Source organism: Pan troglodytes, chromosome 6 (genome assembly GCF_028858775.2).
Source record: "Pan troglodytes isolate AG18354 chromosome 6, NHGRI_mPanTro3-v2.0_pri, whole genome shotgun sequence".
NCBI lineage: Eukaryota > Metazoa > Chordata > Mammalia > Primates > Hominidae > Pan > Pan troglodytes.
In genome coordinates, this window is record NC_072404.2 from 60158659 (window position 1) to 60176237 (window position 17579).

The following is a 17579-nucleotide window of genomic DNA, read 5'->3' on the forward strand; positions in this document are numbered from 1 at the left end:
CCCAGACTGGCTCTCCATGGCCTTGTGTCAGCCTAGACTGTGGTGCCAATTCTAACTCATGCCTTAGCTTGTGTGCATCTCTACACCACCAAAATCTAGCCACACATTCCAGAAAGATCTTAAGTAAATCGAATCTGACATTTTGGTTGCTTTGAATCTACATTCATTAATTCTAAAGGCATTGCTTACATTTTATCATTCTTTTTTTGCTTTTTATCTTTGTATCATATTTTACAGAGATAAGTATGCAATTTTTGTTTTGATTATACTTACTGAAAAAATACATGCTTACTTCACAGAAAATCCAATGACAATTCTTTTTAAAAGTGAAAACTGGGCTGGGCACAGTGGCTCACGCCTGTATTACCAGCACTTTGGGAGGCCAAGGCGGGTGAATCACTTGAGGTTAAGAGTTCGAGACCAGCCTGGCCAACATGGTGAAACCCGGTCACTACCAAAAATACAAAAAATTAGCCCGGTGTGGTGGCGGGCATCTGTAATCCTAGCTACTCAGGAGGCTGAGGCAGGAGAATCGCTTGAACCCGGGAGGCAGAGGTTGCAGTGAGCCAAGGTTTTGCCATTGCACTCCAGCCTGGGTGACAAGAGCAAAAGTCTGTCTCAAAAAAAAAAATTAAATAAAATAAATAAATAAATACAATATTTTTTAAAGTGAAAACTGAATGACCTCTACCTTGTACTCACTCAAGATTAATCAGTGTTAACAGAGTATTGTCTATCTCCCAGGGATTAAAATCTATTCAATGGCTTCCCATTGCTGACAGCATAAATCATACCCTCAGAATTCTTTTTTGGACCTTCCCTCTCTTTTTCCTTGCAAAGTGGAGCACAGACTGGAATGGGAGGAAAATGCACAATGTGTTTGAACTTTTGCCTCTGTTTACTGCACCCATTTATTTCTCAAACTTGAGATTAAACAACACTTCCTCTAGCAAAGTTTTCCTATTGGCTTCTCTTAGTTAGGGTTTTTTGTTTAAAAGAAAAGCAGATACTCAAGCCATCACTAGTTGGGCACTAGCAGTTACTTTCAGGATATACAGATTATTTGAAAATAAAGCTTCAATTATGATAGATTTCATGGAAGCTGCAATTAGCATTGAGACAGCATCATCATCCTTTTTCCTGGTGTCTCCATTTTTATCTTATGTCATCTCTGATGCTCTCTGAAGCCACGCCCTTTTCAGTAGTTGAAAACCTTTTATTTGCTGCTTTCTCATAATGCCAATTGGTACATAAGTTTGATTGTCTTGGCCCTGGCTTAAAGTTACACATGCTTCTGCCTTTTGCCTTCCTGGTTGCTTACCCAGCTTTTGTATTTCCCAATTGAAAATTACTGCAAAAAATACTTTGGGTACAATATATACTTTTTTCCTTTTAGGTCACATGTACATTGCTGGCCCCAGCTGGATTTTCCCAGGGTCAGGTGCCCATTCCTACCTAATCAAAGGTAAGGATGAAGTTGGCCTTCTGTGTGAGCCAGTGGGGGAGGGGATGAGATGGTTAATTTCATGTGTCAACTCGTCCAGGTTATGGGGTCAAGTTCTTTGGTCAAACACTAATCCAAATGCTGCTCTGAAGGCATTTTATAAATGTTACAAGCAATTGACTTTAAGTAAAATAAAAATCATCCTTGATAATGCAGATGAGCTTCATTCAATCAGTCAAAGACCTTAAGAGCAAAAACTGGGGTTTTCAGAGAAGAAGGATTTCTGCCTCCAGATCTTACCACAGAAATCCTGCTGAGTTCCCAGATGCCAGACTACCTTACAGATGTGGGACTTGCCAGTCCCACAACCGCATAAGCCAATCCGATCCTGAAAATATCTACCTATCTATCTATCTATCTACCTATCTGTGTCTATTTTTCTATCTGTCCATTTCTATCTGTCTCCATCTATCTCTATCTATCTGTCTATCTGTGTCTATTTGTCTGTCTGTCCATCTATCTCTCTATCTATCTCTATCTATCTATCTATCTGTCTCTGTGTCTATTTGTCTATCTATATCTGTCTACCTCTATCTCTATCTGTGTCTGTCTATCTATATCTATCTATCTATCTCTATCTGTCTGTCTATCTGTCTGTGTCTCGTTGTCTGTCTATCTGTCTATCTATTTCTATCTCTGTCTGTGGTCAATCTGTGTCCAGTTGTCTATCTATCTGTCTATCTATCTATCTGTGTCTATTTTTCTATCTGTCCATCTCTATCTATCTATCTCTATCTGTCTGTCTATTTGTCTATCTGTCCATCTGTCTCTCTATTTCTATCTATCTATCTATCTCTCTATCTGTCTCTGTGTCTATTTGTCTACCTATCTATATCTATCTGTCTATCTTTATCTCTATCTGTGTCTGTCTATCTATATCTATCTATCTATCTCTGTCTGTCTATCTATCTGTGTCTCATTTTCTATCTATCATCTATCTATCTATCTATCTATCTATCTATCTATCTATCTATCTCTATCTCTGTCTGTGGTCAATCTATCTGTGTCCAGTTGTCTATCTATCTGTCTATCTATCTATCTATCTATCTATCTGTCTGTCTATCTGTGAAGATCACATCTATCCTACTGCTGCTGTTTCTCTGGAGACCTTTGACTGATATGTAATTTCTATTTCAAGGCAATAGTGGGTTGGCACCATAGAGCATTTCTTTGACAGTGTTCTGTTGTGTTAACAAGGTAATGTAAACTGCCATTACAAAATAACCCAAAAGGTCAGCTCCAACACTGGAGACGGATGCCTTGCACACATAGGGCCACTGCATGTGTTCCTGGTGAGGAGTTGGCTTCCACGCACTGTGAGGTGCTCAGGCCTCTCCCATCACGGGGCTTTGCCTTCTCCTAAAACCTTGGTATCCTTCCATCCAGCTGTCAGATGAGGAAAGAGGGTGGATGGGCGCTTCTTCCATTTAGGCTCCCTGGCGCAGAAGTGATACACTTCAATTCTCTTCATGTTCCATTGATGTAACAGGTCATGAGTCCTCACACATTTTCAAGAGTTTGGAAAATGATCTCCCTTGCCAGATTGCCAATCTTCAAAGGGAGGTCTATATGTGGAAGAAAAAGAAAAAATTTATGTGCATTTACCCTGTTTAATACACTCATCATATATAGTATTTTTGCAACAGCAAAAATAACACTCAATTTAGTATGTAATTATATATGTCATATACTTAATATACAAAATATTTTCCTTGCTAACCTATACGATTTCAAATGCCTGGAACATGAGATAATTCATGTGATTACTTGAGAGTATGTAAATTTTAATATGTTAACATATACTGGCAAAGTTCTAAAAGTTGTGATTTTATGGGAGGCCAAATTATGTACATATTAGTTTGTCTGAAGACTTGAGCCAAAAGGAAACTAATACACTTTTGAGCTACAATATGGACATAATGTCATGAAGCAGGAACATTATGCTCCATTTCAGGACACTTCTGCTGACCTGCACCTAGAATACCCTGTTCTGTGCTGATGACTCAGATGTAAGAATGATGAAGTGCATCAGTTGGCATGCAGAGAACAATAAGAAAAAGAACTGAGTTGTGGGAAGACATGAGGAAAGGACATGAGGCTCTTAATAACAGCTGCCAAGTACTGCAGTCGGGAATCTGGAGCAAAGTGATTCAATTCTGACCACTGCCTGTGAGTAAATGGGATTTTATTTTTCAATACTTTTGTTTAATATTACCTCCTTCATTACATGTGAACAGCACTCCAGGACAGTAAATCATGAAATGGGAATAAAGCCTGTAATTTTAATTAACATATTTTAAAATGTTTCTAATTTGTATGCATTTAATCAAATTTTCATTTGCATTGAGCTATTTTTTTCTTTCTCATGTAATGTTTGACATTACCATTTGTTTCTTTAATGAAATACTAATATTTAATAAAATATATTACATCCTTAATATGACTTGTCAGGAATTTTTCTTCCTCAAACATTTGAGTGATGAAAACGAAACCTCGCTGCACATGGAATCTCAGCTGACAAGTAAAAAGAAGCATTTTTGTATTAGCGATATCTTGTTCCCTCTTGCAACGTTTCCTTCCTCTCACCTCCATGTGACCAAAATAAATGATCAGAGTGGTTCATCCTCACTACTGTCCCCCTTGCAGTGCAGCCTCTGTAACCATGCTCTGGGCAAGCAGGTACTCATCTGGGGACAGGCTCCAGTAATGGAGCATGCAGTGCAAAAACTGGCATTAAAACTACATTGGGCATGGTGGCTCACACCTGTAATCCCAGCACTTTAGGAGGCAGAGGGGTGGACCACCTGAGGTCAGGAGTTTGAGACCAGCCTGACCAACATGGTGAAATCCCATCTCTACTAAAAATACAAAATTAGCAGGGTGTGGTGGCAGGCACCTGTAATCCCAGCTACTTGGGAGGCTAAGGCAGGATAATCATTTGAATCTGGGAAGTGGAGGTTGCAGTGAGCCGAGATTACACCACTGGACTCCAGCCTGGACAACAAGAACAAAACTCTATCTGAAAAGAAAAAAAAACAAAAACAAAAACAAACAAACAAAAACTACATCACCTGCAGAGATGCTTTCTAAACATTCTTTTTTTTTGTTTTGGTCAGATATAAAACACATGTATCTGCTCATTTCATTGCAAATAGAGGTTCTAACTGGTCTTGATTCTGTGCTCAATGCCCACAAAGCCATTCTGCACTCTTCTGTGCACAGGCATCAACTCCTCATTCAGTCAGCCAGCCAGGCATGTGAACAGATAGCTCACCAAACAACGTGCAACACAGTGTCCCCACCAGGAGATCTCTATGAGCAAGGATCATATTGAATTTTTTTAGTATTCCTTGCACTTTATGGGCACTCAATTAATGCCTTTTTGCCATAAGTGGTAGTTAATAAATGCACCTAAAATTTCAGTATAAAAAAACTACTATTCTTAGGCTTTTAGTCATGAGCTTCTTCAACAAACCTTCCCTCCCATCAGTGAGTGCTTCCCTTCGATCTGCACCTCCCAGTGTCTTGAAAGGAAAAAGAGACTGACTAATTGCCCCCATCCAAAAGTCTCTCCTCATTTCATCTCACTTAACATTTCTGCAGAGTTTGCCAAATGCAGCTATTCCTTTTCCCAAAGCAGGATGCGGGAGGGGACGTAAATAGAGATTAGAAAGAAGAAAAATATTCTTACCATGTTGGGGGGCTGGATTTATGTGAAATCCAAAGTGAATCAGTCGTTACAGGGCTTGGCACATAGTAATTTTTCCAAAAATGTTACCACTAGTAGTATTTTGTGATCATTAAAGATGCCAGAAACATGTATGCCTCCTTGATTTTAGCCATGTGGTTATTAGCGCTTGAGATGTACTTTTGCTTACATTTAACGTGTCAAAAATATGCTTCTCTTTAAAGGAACAATCGAAATGTCACTTCCTTTGATTACTTCCTTCATCCCCTTTATGGGGAAGATTATTGGTTTCTTCCTTAACTCTGTTGTTTCCAATGGAAATAATAATGCTAAACCTTCAGCCATGAGAAGTGAGGTATAAAGTCATGGTGATTTACAACATCTGTCTTCTCTCCTACATTAACTGCAGGAGGGAGTAAGTCTAGCAGGGAGGCAGGCTTGGTCTCCCAGTTGCTGAAACACAAAATGTTGAGGTAAGATTACAGTTTTTATTTTTAAAAAGTCAGAATTTTGCTTTGTTTTTACATTACGTGATGCCGTATGTTCAATGCATAAGTAAGAAAAATACAAAATTTTAATTTTCAATTTTTAATGTCTTTAGATTAATTTTTAATCTCATTGCAATTGTATGTATATGCATATGTATATGTGTTAGGTATGTACGTATGAAATACACGTTATACATTTGTATTTATTATGCATATGCAATTTATATATACATATACTATATATGAGATATATATACATTCGTGTACTATATATTGTACATATCTTGTATGTGTATATTATATGTATATGCTCATGCATATTTGTATGTGCACCAACAGCATATTCTCTACATTTCTGCATGAGCTTTTAAAACCGATTACTATGGGCCGGGCGCGGTGGCTCATGCCTGTAATCCCAGCACTTTGGGAGGCTGAGGTGGACAGATCAGGAGGTCAGGAGATCGAGACCATCCTGGCCAACTTGGTGAAACCCCATCTCTACTAAAAATACAAAAATTAGCTGGGAGTGGCTGCAGGCACCTGTAATCCCAGCTACTCAGGAGGCTGAGGCAAGAGAAACTCATTTTCCACGTGGATGTTGTGCAAGTCTCCTTCTGGTTTTTAGTGGCTGGGTTGGTGGTGGGCACACTGGGTGGGGAGGACGACAGGCAGGTCTACCAACCACCTAGGGATACTCATTTCCCCGTGGAAGTCAGTGTATTTGCCAATTAATCTTCTACTGATCCATTGATACATCTTTGTTGAGTCCTGTTCTCGATGCTAAAAAATTAGCAGTGAATAAGACAAAAAATCTCTTCTTTCAGAGAATTTATTTGAGAATTACATAAAGTGAGTACTGTGAATAAAAGTAAATACAAACAAGCAAAATAATTTTAGATAGAAGCAAAGACCATGAAGGAAATGGTTTCAGGGGCCATTATCACCCCATGGTGATAAAGTGAGAACTAAAATGTATTGAGAAAGAGTGTTTTAAATAACATATTTTTAAATAATTTTTTCAAGGCTAATTCTACCTGCTAGGTTACAGCTTATGGTGAAAATTGGATGCAGATAGCAGAAGAGAACTCAAAGAATATCACCAATACAGAAAGCCAATAGTGTTCACCCTTCTGGGCTGTTGTCAGGATGTCTGGTTAAGTGAAGCTTGTGTCCTCTGGACTGTGGACCACGGAAGACAGGAAGACCTGTGAGTTGCAAATAAAATCCCTCTTGACCAAAGGAATCCCATAGAAACCTTAAAATGAGTTCCCAGCCATGATGGGAAGGGAGGTTGGATACAGCTCATTATAAGCGCCCCCCTTATGGAGTTTAGACAAAACTGCCCAGAAGTAATGTTAAAATAGATATTATAAGACCAATTGAATGGATTTCATGTGACAATAAGATACCAAATTATAACCAAGATGTAAGGTGATGCCAGACCAGGGTAAGTCCTGCCTGCAGGCCATCAATCTGGCTAAACAAGGCATTTTGACCCAGCATCTTGTGGCTGACTCTGACATAACATCCTAATCTTAGATATTCCTTTCTGCTGACAGCAAGTTTTAGAGAGAGTCTTACTCCTTTAACCAGCTGAAAATTAAAGAATTTCTGAATCCAATTATAACCTGTAAGCTTCCACTTTAAGGTATCCTACCTTTTTAGGCCGAGCCAATGTATACATTCTACATACTGACTTACGTCCTTGCCTGTCACTCCTGCTTCCCTGAAATGTATAAAACCAAACTGTAATCTGACCACCATATTTTAAATAGTGTATTTAAAAGAGGTTTAAAATAAACTTTTCTAAAATATTTTAGAGTATAGCTTTTCTGTTAACAGATCTCACCAAGGAGGAAAACTAAGGAGGTAAACATTGTGATGATGATGCAATTCGCTCAGGTTCCTACAGACAGCTCTGTGTATGTTAAAGCTGACAGAATTCTATCAGCCCCACCATGGCTTAGTGCAGGCAATAAGCATTTCATTTTGAATTTAAACTTGTACTTAGAAAAATATATGTATTCGGTTGACCATATGAAGTTTCCATTACTGTAGGTCAAAATCAGTCCAATACTGGTCACTTCATGTGACTCAGCCTCATGTGTTTGCATTTAAATGGCTCCACTGCCTGCTCAGAATGGTATCCCCTAGCAAAGGCCGAGTCCTTTGGCTTCATAAGTAAGCTCCATATTTCCTAGTTACTTCCTCTTTTTAAAGATATCGCTAAATAGGGCTGGAAGAATGCAAAATTTAGAGCTGGAGATGGAAACATAGTTTAAATTGCCCTTCTTTGGAAAGAAGAAAATCTGCATGGAGTTGGCGAGGGAAGAATAGGAAATGAAAGAGATGGGTCTAGAAGGCTTTGACGACTTTTCCCTGAATCCAGAGGGAGAAAGGTGACAGAACTGGCGGCTAAGAAGCTGAAAGGAGCAACTATGGAGAAGAAAGACTCCTAAAGGAGATGTGAGAGGAGAGGCGCTGTGGTAGTTGTGAGGTTAACCCCCCTCCTTCCACCCTTTGAGATCTGTACTCAGTTCTGCATGATCAGGGATGCTCTTGTGCAAGCTGAGCCTGGTTAGGAGAAACGGAAAGAGAAGGTGGCATGGCCATGTGAGAAACACACATAGAAAGAGGGATTCACTTGCATGGACAGAGTATCTGTCTCCTCCTGCCCCTACCAATGAAATATGGGAGCGATCGTTTTGAGAGTGCCTAATTATTTGCCACCTGGGACATTCGCATATCAGAGTCAGTACAGTTTTAAGGAAAAAGATTCAAGCCCCTTTACTTAACATTTTAAACCAGATGTCTAAACATGCATTAATTAATAAAAAGAATTGACTAGGCTTGTTTTTCATATATCTAGAAAAATAGATGATTAACATTTTGGAATGAACTAGGATTTTATTCGAGTAATTACTTATTCACAATGCATTATACATCCTGGAAGTAATAGCTCCATAAAAGCCGTTCATTTCCGCTTTTTCCCTAGCCGTGTGACTGGCTGGCTGGTGTTTCCGGTGGGCGTGGGTGTGTCTGGATGCTCATATGTAGAGAGGGCTGCTCATAACTCGGGAGACGCCTCAGCTCCCTCCTCCTTCTTGCCTCTTACTTTCCCTTTCCCTTTCCCTGTGTTTCTCTCCTCCCTCTTTTACACTTAAAACAGCCACTACTATTCTTCTAACTTCTTGTACAAAGTATCCATGAGCATTTGTACCTCTGTGTTTTATTTATTTGTTGCCGGTTCAGAGGAAATGAGAGAACTTTGTTGATGTTCGTGTCTCTGTTTTATCTTCATTTAATCATATTAACCAGTGAAGAGTGTTTGGTTTATTTTTTTCAGGGCCATTTGATTATGAAAAAAAGTAATGACATGATTTCACCTATTCTGTATTCAGGGCCACATTTACTTCCTCACTTGCATTGCTATTTTTGAAAAAAGATTGATAATTTTAAATTATTCCTTGTATTGGAGAAATATCAACAATATATAATTTTTTATTCGGCAAACAGCATTTAGGTTTTTATCTAACCAAGAATGTAAGAGATGATTACAAAAATCTTAGTAACTGAAAAGGGATGTGTTATTATATCAGTGATCCTAGGAAGAATATTGTGTTTTTAGTGGCTATGGTGCCTTACTGCATGTAAAATGTTATTACACTTTATTAAAAGTTACAAAGGGTGTGTTCAGTTGAAAGCACTATCAACTATCCTTTGACAAATCTGGTGGATCATACCAGTATTTTGCAGTGTGTCATGTTTGACACAAGGGGCCAAACAGAAGTTAAAATATAAAGATATGTTAATCTCTATTAGTGTAAAGGAGGTGCAAAATAAAATAATTTGCTGAATAAGTTAGCCTAAATGAAGTAGTCTGAAAGCAATCCAATAACCCCTGGAATTTATATGTGCCCGATTTATTAAGTAGTTCACAAGGTCTGATATTTAAGAAAATTTAATATAATTATTAGCATTCTGAGATATCTGCATTTGAGTTATTATAACTCAAATGTATTTAGAGTTGTAATCAAATAATTAAAATATGACTGCATAAGTGGGGACTATTTCAGGACTTAAGATACTGGTTTGAAAATGTACATTTATGAATACCATAGTCTCTAAAATATAAAACATTGAACTACTAAATCATTCATTCATACATACACACATTGATTCAGTGGAGTGTGTCTAGGTACTAAAGAAGCTGTGGTGAGCAAACTGTACATTTTCTGCCTTCATAAGGCTCACAGATTTATTATGGAGACAGTAATTTAATAGTGCTATAAATAGTAATGCTACAAAAGAGAAGTATATGGTGCTGCAAGAACACATAGTGGAACCTCCTACTCATGACATGCAGCCTACCAGACACCTCCAGCTTAGCTCAAAGAAGGAAACCTTTAAGTTCCATATTTCATATACCCATTACAGTATTCAGTCACTCAAACCTCAGTGTTGAGACAACATTGTAACAACCCACAACCCATCAGAGGCAGTGGGAGGATAGTCAGAAGAATCAGAACAAGTCTTCAGCCTTTACTGGCAACCGGGAGGAATTATAACTGGAATTTCCAGCCACTGTTTTGCCATGATCTTGTAGGCGCCTGGGAATCTTATGAGATGCAGCATTTGTCCACTAATAGTGAGAAAGTTTTCAGATGGGTCTTAAATATGACCTAGATCTAAATATATATCACCCCAAATGCCACAAGAATACACAAATTTGAAGAATCTCAGCTGAGACTGTAAGCCTCCGTGATCTTTGTAAATGGAAGTAACAAAAATCGTTTAAGACAAAAGAAGATGCTTGATATCCCTGGAAGGTAGACATATGGACCATGATGAAGACTACCTCCTTGACAAAGAGAAGGGAAGAAGACTGATGGCTGCAGTAACCAGAGGAAGCTGCTGGACCAGTGTTCCTGAGTTGCACACAGGAAAATGCCCTGAAATTCCACTCTAGCACTTTTGTTATCAAGCTTCCCCAACAGAAAGCACTGTTCTGGGAGAACATACCGCAACCATTTTTCTTTATAGAGGACATCTGCCAAAGGTTGACCTTGTCAGCGGCTACATTTTGAAAAATAATTAAGATGGAGAAAGCTTCCTCCACTTATATAGAGATAGCAAGTAAAAAATTCTTGCTAAAATTATAAATTGCTGATCTCTTCTCCTACCAAGTTAGGCCATTAGTGTATTTACCACAGCTTTATGTATTTTCCCCCCATTTATCAGATTGTGTGTGTGCAATGTGTGTGTTCAGGGGGGATCTGTCAGCATATCTTGTCAGTCGAGAAGTTTTACTGTCAACTCAGACAACTTCCAAACATTGTACAGATTCACAGAGAAGCAAATTGGTTTTCTGGCCCCAGAATACTCCCTGGGTTGTATTATATGAGTATAGGGAAGGCAAGCTCAGGTTGATCGATTAGTGGGAGATTGCAGGGGCACTTCTGTAGTGCAGACTAAAACAGGAACCTTCCTAGAATGGGAGGGAGCTTGTGAATCAAGTCTTCCTGGATTAAAAGTCATCACAGACTATAAATTCCCAGGACCAATTCAAATATGTGAATATCATATAATTCATTAGAAATGACTACTGGATCATTTGGTTTTATGGGTTCCATGTTAGTTAGGAAGATACAATTTAAGAGGAAGATGAAAGTATATATACAATGTCTTCATTTATTAATAAAATAAAATTCACAAAAAGTTACAATATTTTATGTTATATATTAGTCATTGAGTACTCAATAAAAGAAAATTTTCAAAAAAAATAACTTTTTACAAGTAGAAACAGACTTTATTTGGAAACATGAAATACATACATTTTGTCTCTTACCTGGAAGCATTATCAATATTTAAAGATAGCATTTAAAAATGTTGTGTATGGTACCTACTTTCTCAAAGTAAATGTGTTTGCAAGAAATACACTATTTATTAGACAGGCTCTAAAGAGTAAAAATCAAACAAGTAAACAAATAACACAATTATGTTGAAAAACAAAGGGTATCCAGTAAAAGGGAATAACTAGGTATTGCATTCAGTCTTATTCAGATTAGTGAATAGATAGTTTTGTTTTCAATTATTCAGTGATATAATAAAATAATAATTTTAACTTTAATCATGTGTGTTTTACATGCCATTTCAAATAATATGAACATTGACAGAGTTAATATAGAAATTTCTCTCAAGCTATGCTGACTGGAGATGGAGTAATATGGAGAACAAGTTCATTTATTATACTCAAGAGATTAAATTCTTCAAGTCCTAAACCTACTGCAAAAAGCCCTTATGTTTTATTCCTGGTTATAGTTCAAATCAGTTGAACTAGTGGATAAATAATTAATGCTTCTTGTAAATAATTCAAGGGATTTATTTGGCTAGTATCACATTTCTTCTATGTGAGTGATTCTCTATGTTGTTGGTTATATGACCAAATTCTAACATCTTGAAAGAACAAAACACTTCTAGAGATGTACCTATTAAAAATAATTCAAATTATTCTGTCAAATTTGTATAAACTTGTATATTTTTCTTCATTAAAGCATTTATTAAGTTAATACCTCTACATATATAAATGAAGTTTTAAAGACAAATATCTGTCTATAGGAATATACTTGTAATTGATTTACTTCAAAGAAAATAAAAAATAATCCTGTGCAAATTTGTTATACCTATACTTTTATTTAATTTGTGACCAAAAAAAATCCAACTTCACTGATCCCCTAAAAATCACCTCTTTTTTATGTTTTTATCATGTGAAAATTTGATAAAGAAAATATTACTTGACTACAAAACAGATATACACTTGGACTTAAGAAGGGGAGAATGGAAACAATTGCAATCCAGGGAAAATAAATTGTATAAACAACAACATAGGAGAACATACAAGTGGATACATTCAGGAGCTGCTGCATAATAACTGTCATGGAGTCTTGGGCTGCCAGTTGATTCCAAAGCCTGTGGAAGGAATGGCCCAGCTTGATCTCCTCGTAGGAGGGCCTGAGTGCTGTCTGCTCACTGGAAAGCATCCAGAGGGGAAGCATTCCTAGGACCCATCAGTCACAAATAAGCTCTGCCTCAGAAACCTGCAGGAGGTGGATTCCATGAAAGAGACTGACATTAGCTAAAGGAGGTCAGAAGGACCCTAGGTGAGATAAGTGGCTTCAAGTATCTCAGGCCTAGTGTAGGGATCTGATTTCAAAAAGAAATAGATAGAGTATATATTATACAGGCTTTTCCAGGGTAAGTACAATTCCTTCTCCCAGGATGGCAACTGTAGTGACAAAGAAATACATGATTCTTAGTCTCAGTTTTGGTTTATTTTTATTTTTATTTATTTATTTATTTTTGAGACAGGGTCTTGTTCTGCCACCATGCAGTGGTGCCCTAATGCCTCACTGCAGCCTCGACCTCCCAGCTCAAGTGGTCCTCCCACCTCAGCCTCTCGAGTAGCTGGGACCAGAGGTGTGCACCACCACACCTGGCTAACTTTTGTATTTTTTGTTGAGTTGGGGATTTTCCATGTTGCCCAGGAAGGTCTCAAACTCCTGGGCTCAAGCGATCTGCCCACCTCAGCCTCCAAAGTGCTGGGACTACAAGCGTGAGTCACTGCACCTGGCCCTAGTCTGAAAACTAGGGTGTAGACAACCAACTGTGTCTTTCATGTCAACAAAGTTGTTCATTAGTTGAACAGCTAACAACCAACAACACAATTGGTTGTCTACACAGTAGCCATCTCCTCCCATCTTCAACAACTGGACTGTTGTTTTCTTCATCTTCCTCTGAGTACTCATGTCCTTTGTGGAAAGCTGGAATCCTCCCAGAGCCAGAAGCTGCGTACTCATTAGCCTCGGCCAATTCTGAATGTCTCCTTCCTCAGTCTAGGTGTGTGGTCTGTGTGAAACACACTCTGCCTAATAGATACTAAGGAAAGTTTGCTGGAAGGCTCAGAGATGGTTTATCTCATTTGTGGTAATAGGAATAAGATGGGTTTTCTCTATTCTGCCCCTTTGGTAGGTGACCATTAGAAGGGAAACAACCATCCCTGGACTATTAAGGGAACACCTAGAGAATTGCAGGGAAAGTAAACAGTCATTGCCCTCTTATTTTCATACTTCTTTTCTGTGATGCAATCAAGTCTTCATTTTTGATGCCGTTTTTAATAAGCCATCTGTAGTTTATAGACGAGGCATTCTCAGATGCATATTAGGAGGTCAGATGCAAGTTGGAAAGACATTAAAGGCAGGTTGAGACAAGATTATCAAGGAGGCAGAAGTCTGATCCTTTTGTAGTTTATAAGTGTGATGATTGGGTTTTCATGCTCATGTGTGAGAAGTGCCTTCCTCAAATCTTGTTATGCTGTTGGTGCATTACTCATGTGATGAGAAAAAAAAAAAAGGAGGCAGAAATCAGACCAAGGGGTATAGGCTTTCCTTGATCAACAGTGGGGAGTCACTGATGGGGTTTGAGAAGGGAGCGACATGATCAGCACTGCACTTCAAAGCATTATTTTAAAAGTTGAGCGTGGGAAGGATTTAAGACAAGGCTCAGAACATTTTGCCACTTGGAATGCATTGTTGAATATTCATACAAAACTAGTTTATGGCTCAGCATAAATAATTTTTAAACACAAAGTAAAATACAGTATGTGTTGCCATGGTAGTGACAGAGCCTAGGAAGATAATGACAAGCAGAAAAAAAACGGTGCCATTGTAATTTAAATCACTATAAAACTTTCTAGAATTTAAGTGTGTTTTCAGTCAGAGTATTTTGAATACACAGGGAAAAGATTATGGTTATTTTATCGTTCTTGCTGAGAAAGGAAAGAACAAAAGAGGGGTGTTTCCTTTTTGCACATGAGACCTATAAAGCTAAACAAAATCAAGTTCATGCAATCAAAAAGCTGACTAGGGTTTGAAAGACTGAATGAGTCAATTAACAGTGAAGCTCCAGTGCAGAGCACAGACTGGTGAGGTGCCATTGTTAGCATTGGCTGCAGTCCCCTCATGATGATAAGAACGGCTAACAGGCATGGTCTCTGATTACATGCTAAGCTCTGCACTGACACACAGGCACGAGTCCTGTCTGTATCCTTCACCATCAATCACATGTGCTAATGGTGATGAAGTGTGATGTGGGTAAAGAAGACATAGCTGAATTCAGAGATATGATAAACACAAGTAAATAAAAAATAAAGCCATAGAAGACATAAATGGTTAATGCCAGAATTTCCAAAAGTATGAATTAATAAAGGGTATGAAAAGATGATGGGTATATAGATATTAATATAAAGGAGGTAAGTTTTTCAGAGCTTAAAATTGAAAGCAGTGTTAAGCAATTATTTAAGGGGGAAATTACTGTATGTAAGAGGGAGAGAGAGGTTATACAAGCAAAAAAAAAATTCCTCAAATAAACTGAGTGCACATAACAGATGTTATATTAAGTCAATGCAAGTGAGATTTGAAAGTAGATAGAGAAGAACAAACACACCAAAAAAAAAAAAAGTCAAACTTCTTCGAATGTATAATTGAAGACAGTAACCTCCCAAAACTATTATGGCAAGAAGCCTCACCTCTCTTAGACTCACCCACTACTATTTCTTGTATGGGTGGCAGTGTGGGTGCACTTTGCATATCTCCCTTTATGAAACAGGAATAAGTGAACTAAAGGCATTAAAACTTGGGAAGGAAACTCCATCAGGGATGAGGACTCTTCTGACTATAGTCAGCCTATTTCTGTAAACCTGAAAGACTGTTCTAGGGCAGGGGTTCTTTAGGCTCCGCCCCCAGAGGTTCTGATCAGTAGGTCTGAGGCAGGGCCTAAGAATTTTCATTTCAACAAGTTTCCAGGTGATGTTGCTGCTGCTTCTGCACACTGAAAACCATTGCACAGTATTAGAGGACTCCAAAGCTCCCTGTGTCACCCTCCAAATAACCAGTGGCTGTTCAAACTCCCTCTGGCTTTCACAGTCAAGCTTCTCAAAAGGGCTAATAACAGAACATCCAGTTCCTTACTCCCATTCCCTCCTCGGGCCACTTGAATTTGGTTTAAACTTTGGACTTGCATCAGAAGCTCTAGTCAGAGTTACCAAGCTCTCCAACATCTAGTTAACCTCTTGATCTCAAGGTGCCTTGCTGACCACTCGACTTTCTGGCTCTCAGTAAGGCATACTCTTCTTGTTTCATTTCCTGATGCCAGTGCACTGCTTTTCAGTCTCTTTTGTTGACCCCGATCTTCACTGGTTACCATGTTGTAGCTATATTTACTTATAAAAGTTTCAAAGAGATCATAGGAATGTCGTGTTTAAATCTTTAAATGGCTTCTCCCTTCACTTAGGATCTTTTCACTGTACTGCATTCACAGGACCCCTACAGTTAACCACTAATCATTCTTCAGATCAGTCTCCCTGTGGAAAGCAATCCTTGCTCCTTCTAAGAGCACCTTGAACTTTGCATTGGCTTGCTAGGGGTGCCATACAAAAGTGCTACAGATGGGTTACTCAAATACAGAAAGTACCCCATCTCTAGAGGCTGGAAGTCCAAGATCAAAGATGTCGGCAGGTTTGATTTCTCCCAAGGCTTCTTTCCTTGGCTTCCAAATAGCCTTTTCTCTGTATGTGAGCATCCCTGGTGTCTCTCAGGATGTCCATATGAACTCTTTTTATGAAGACATCAATCAGATTGGATTAAGGCCCTTCCAAATAGCACCATTTTAATTTTACCTCTTTAAAGACGCAGTCTCCAAATACAGTCACATTCTGAGGTGTTAGAGGTTAAATTAAACCTTCAACACATGAATTTTGGGGGAACAGAATACAGTCCATAACACACTTCTGCATTGCAGCTTTTATCAGATAGAATTATAATTAAGTTATTGCTGAACTTCCCTGCACTCCCCGCTGGGGTGCTCAACACTGAGCCTGCAGCACCTGCCACGTGTCTGCCCTATGGAAGGTCAAGGTTCACTTGTTTCCTATTGAACGAAAGAATCATGGTCAGAAAAAACCAAGGATACAATGAACTTGGAACCAGTTTTCCCACCACTTGCCTGGACATTCCCAAATACAGACTCACCAAACAAAATGCCTGTGATTCACATGGCTTAGCAGTAACCTTGCCTCTCCCCAGAAACTGGGTGGTCAGAGGCAAAGGGCAATGCCCTACCCCTTCAGGAGACAGATGTAATTCCAAGGCAGAAAAGTCAAGCAATTCAAGGGAAAGTGTTCAGAATCTAAAAATCCACTTGCTGGGCTATGTGAAGTTGATGACCAAACACCATTCTCTCCCCAGTTCACCTTCTCCAGCAGCTAAATACAAAGAATGCAAATAATCAATATCCAGTCTCCTAGTCCAGGTTCTCATTATTGGATCTAATAATGCCAAAGCAAACATGGGTACAAGGAAAATCTATTCTTTCTGTGCTGCTGCATCCTTTCTTCTGCCCTTGGTCAGGCTGAACAAGACATAGTTCCTTATGTGTAGGCTGTTGTCCGACACCAGATTGTTAGACGTTATGTAGCAATCAAATGAAATTAATTTAACTTTTTACTTTATGGTTAAACACAATTACTGTTCTTTGGAAAAAAAGAAACTTTACACAAATACATATAAAGTAAAAAAATGTTGTCATTCAGAAAATTGTCCCTGTCATCATATTTCCCATGTGTGTCTAATTTTATATGCATATATTAAAATATGCATGCATAGTTTATGCAAACATACACATTAAATGAAAAGGCAAGTACTCTAGTCAGTGATTTTTCAGGTGCTTTATCTTTATAGTGATCTTTCTAATTGTGAAAAATGCTTTAGATCTTTTAAGTTTCACCATTAGATCTATCTCTTGTGTCCATGTAGAACTGGTTTTGGTATATTCTGTAATGTAAAGA

General features: G+C 38.4%; 1 long non-coding RNA gene and 1 other non-coding gene across 4 annotated transcripts in view; both read left to right on the top strand.

Moving 5' to 3' along the window:
• LOC104007223 (uncharacterized) overlaps positions 1–17579 on the top strand; it is a 106416-nt gene that overhangs the window by 15262 nt on the left and 73575 nt on the right. The window contains exons 2-5 of one of the 3 annotated variants that reach the window (XR_001719712.4): positions 1397–1465; positions 3459–3673; positions 5602–5665; positions 6704–6887. This is a non-coding gene — a long non-coding RNA (uncharacterized LOC104007223). Of the gene's footprint in view, positions 1–1396; positions 1466–3458; positions 3795–5601; positions 5666–6703; positions 6888–17579 lie in introns of those variants that run through there. The other 2 variants (XR_008548985.2, XR_681344.5) reach the window with 2 other exon arrangements.
• On the top strand, positions 13972–14075 carry LOC112209928 (small nucleolar RNA U13). The gene has a single exon (XR_002944914.3). It is a non-coding gene; the product is annotated as a small nucleolar RNA U13 (small nucleolar RNA).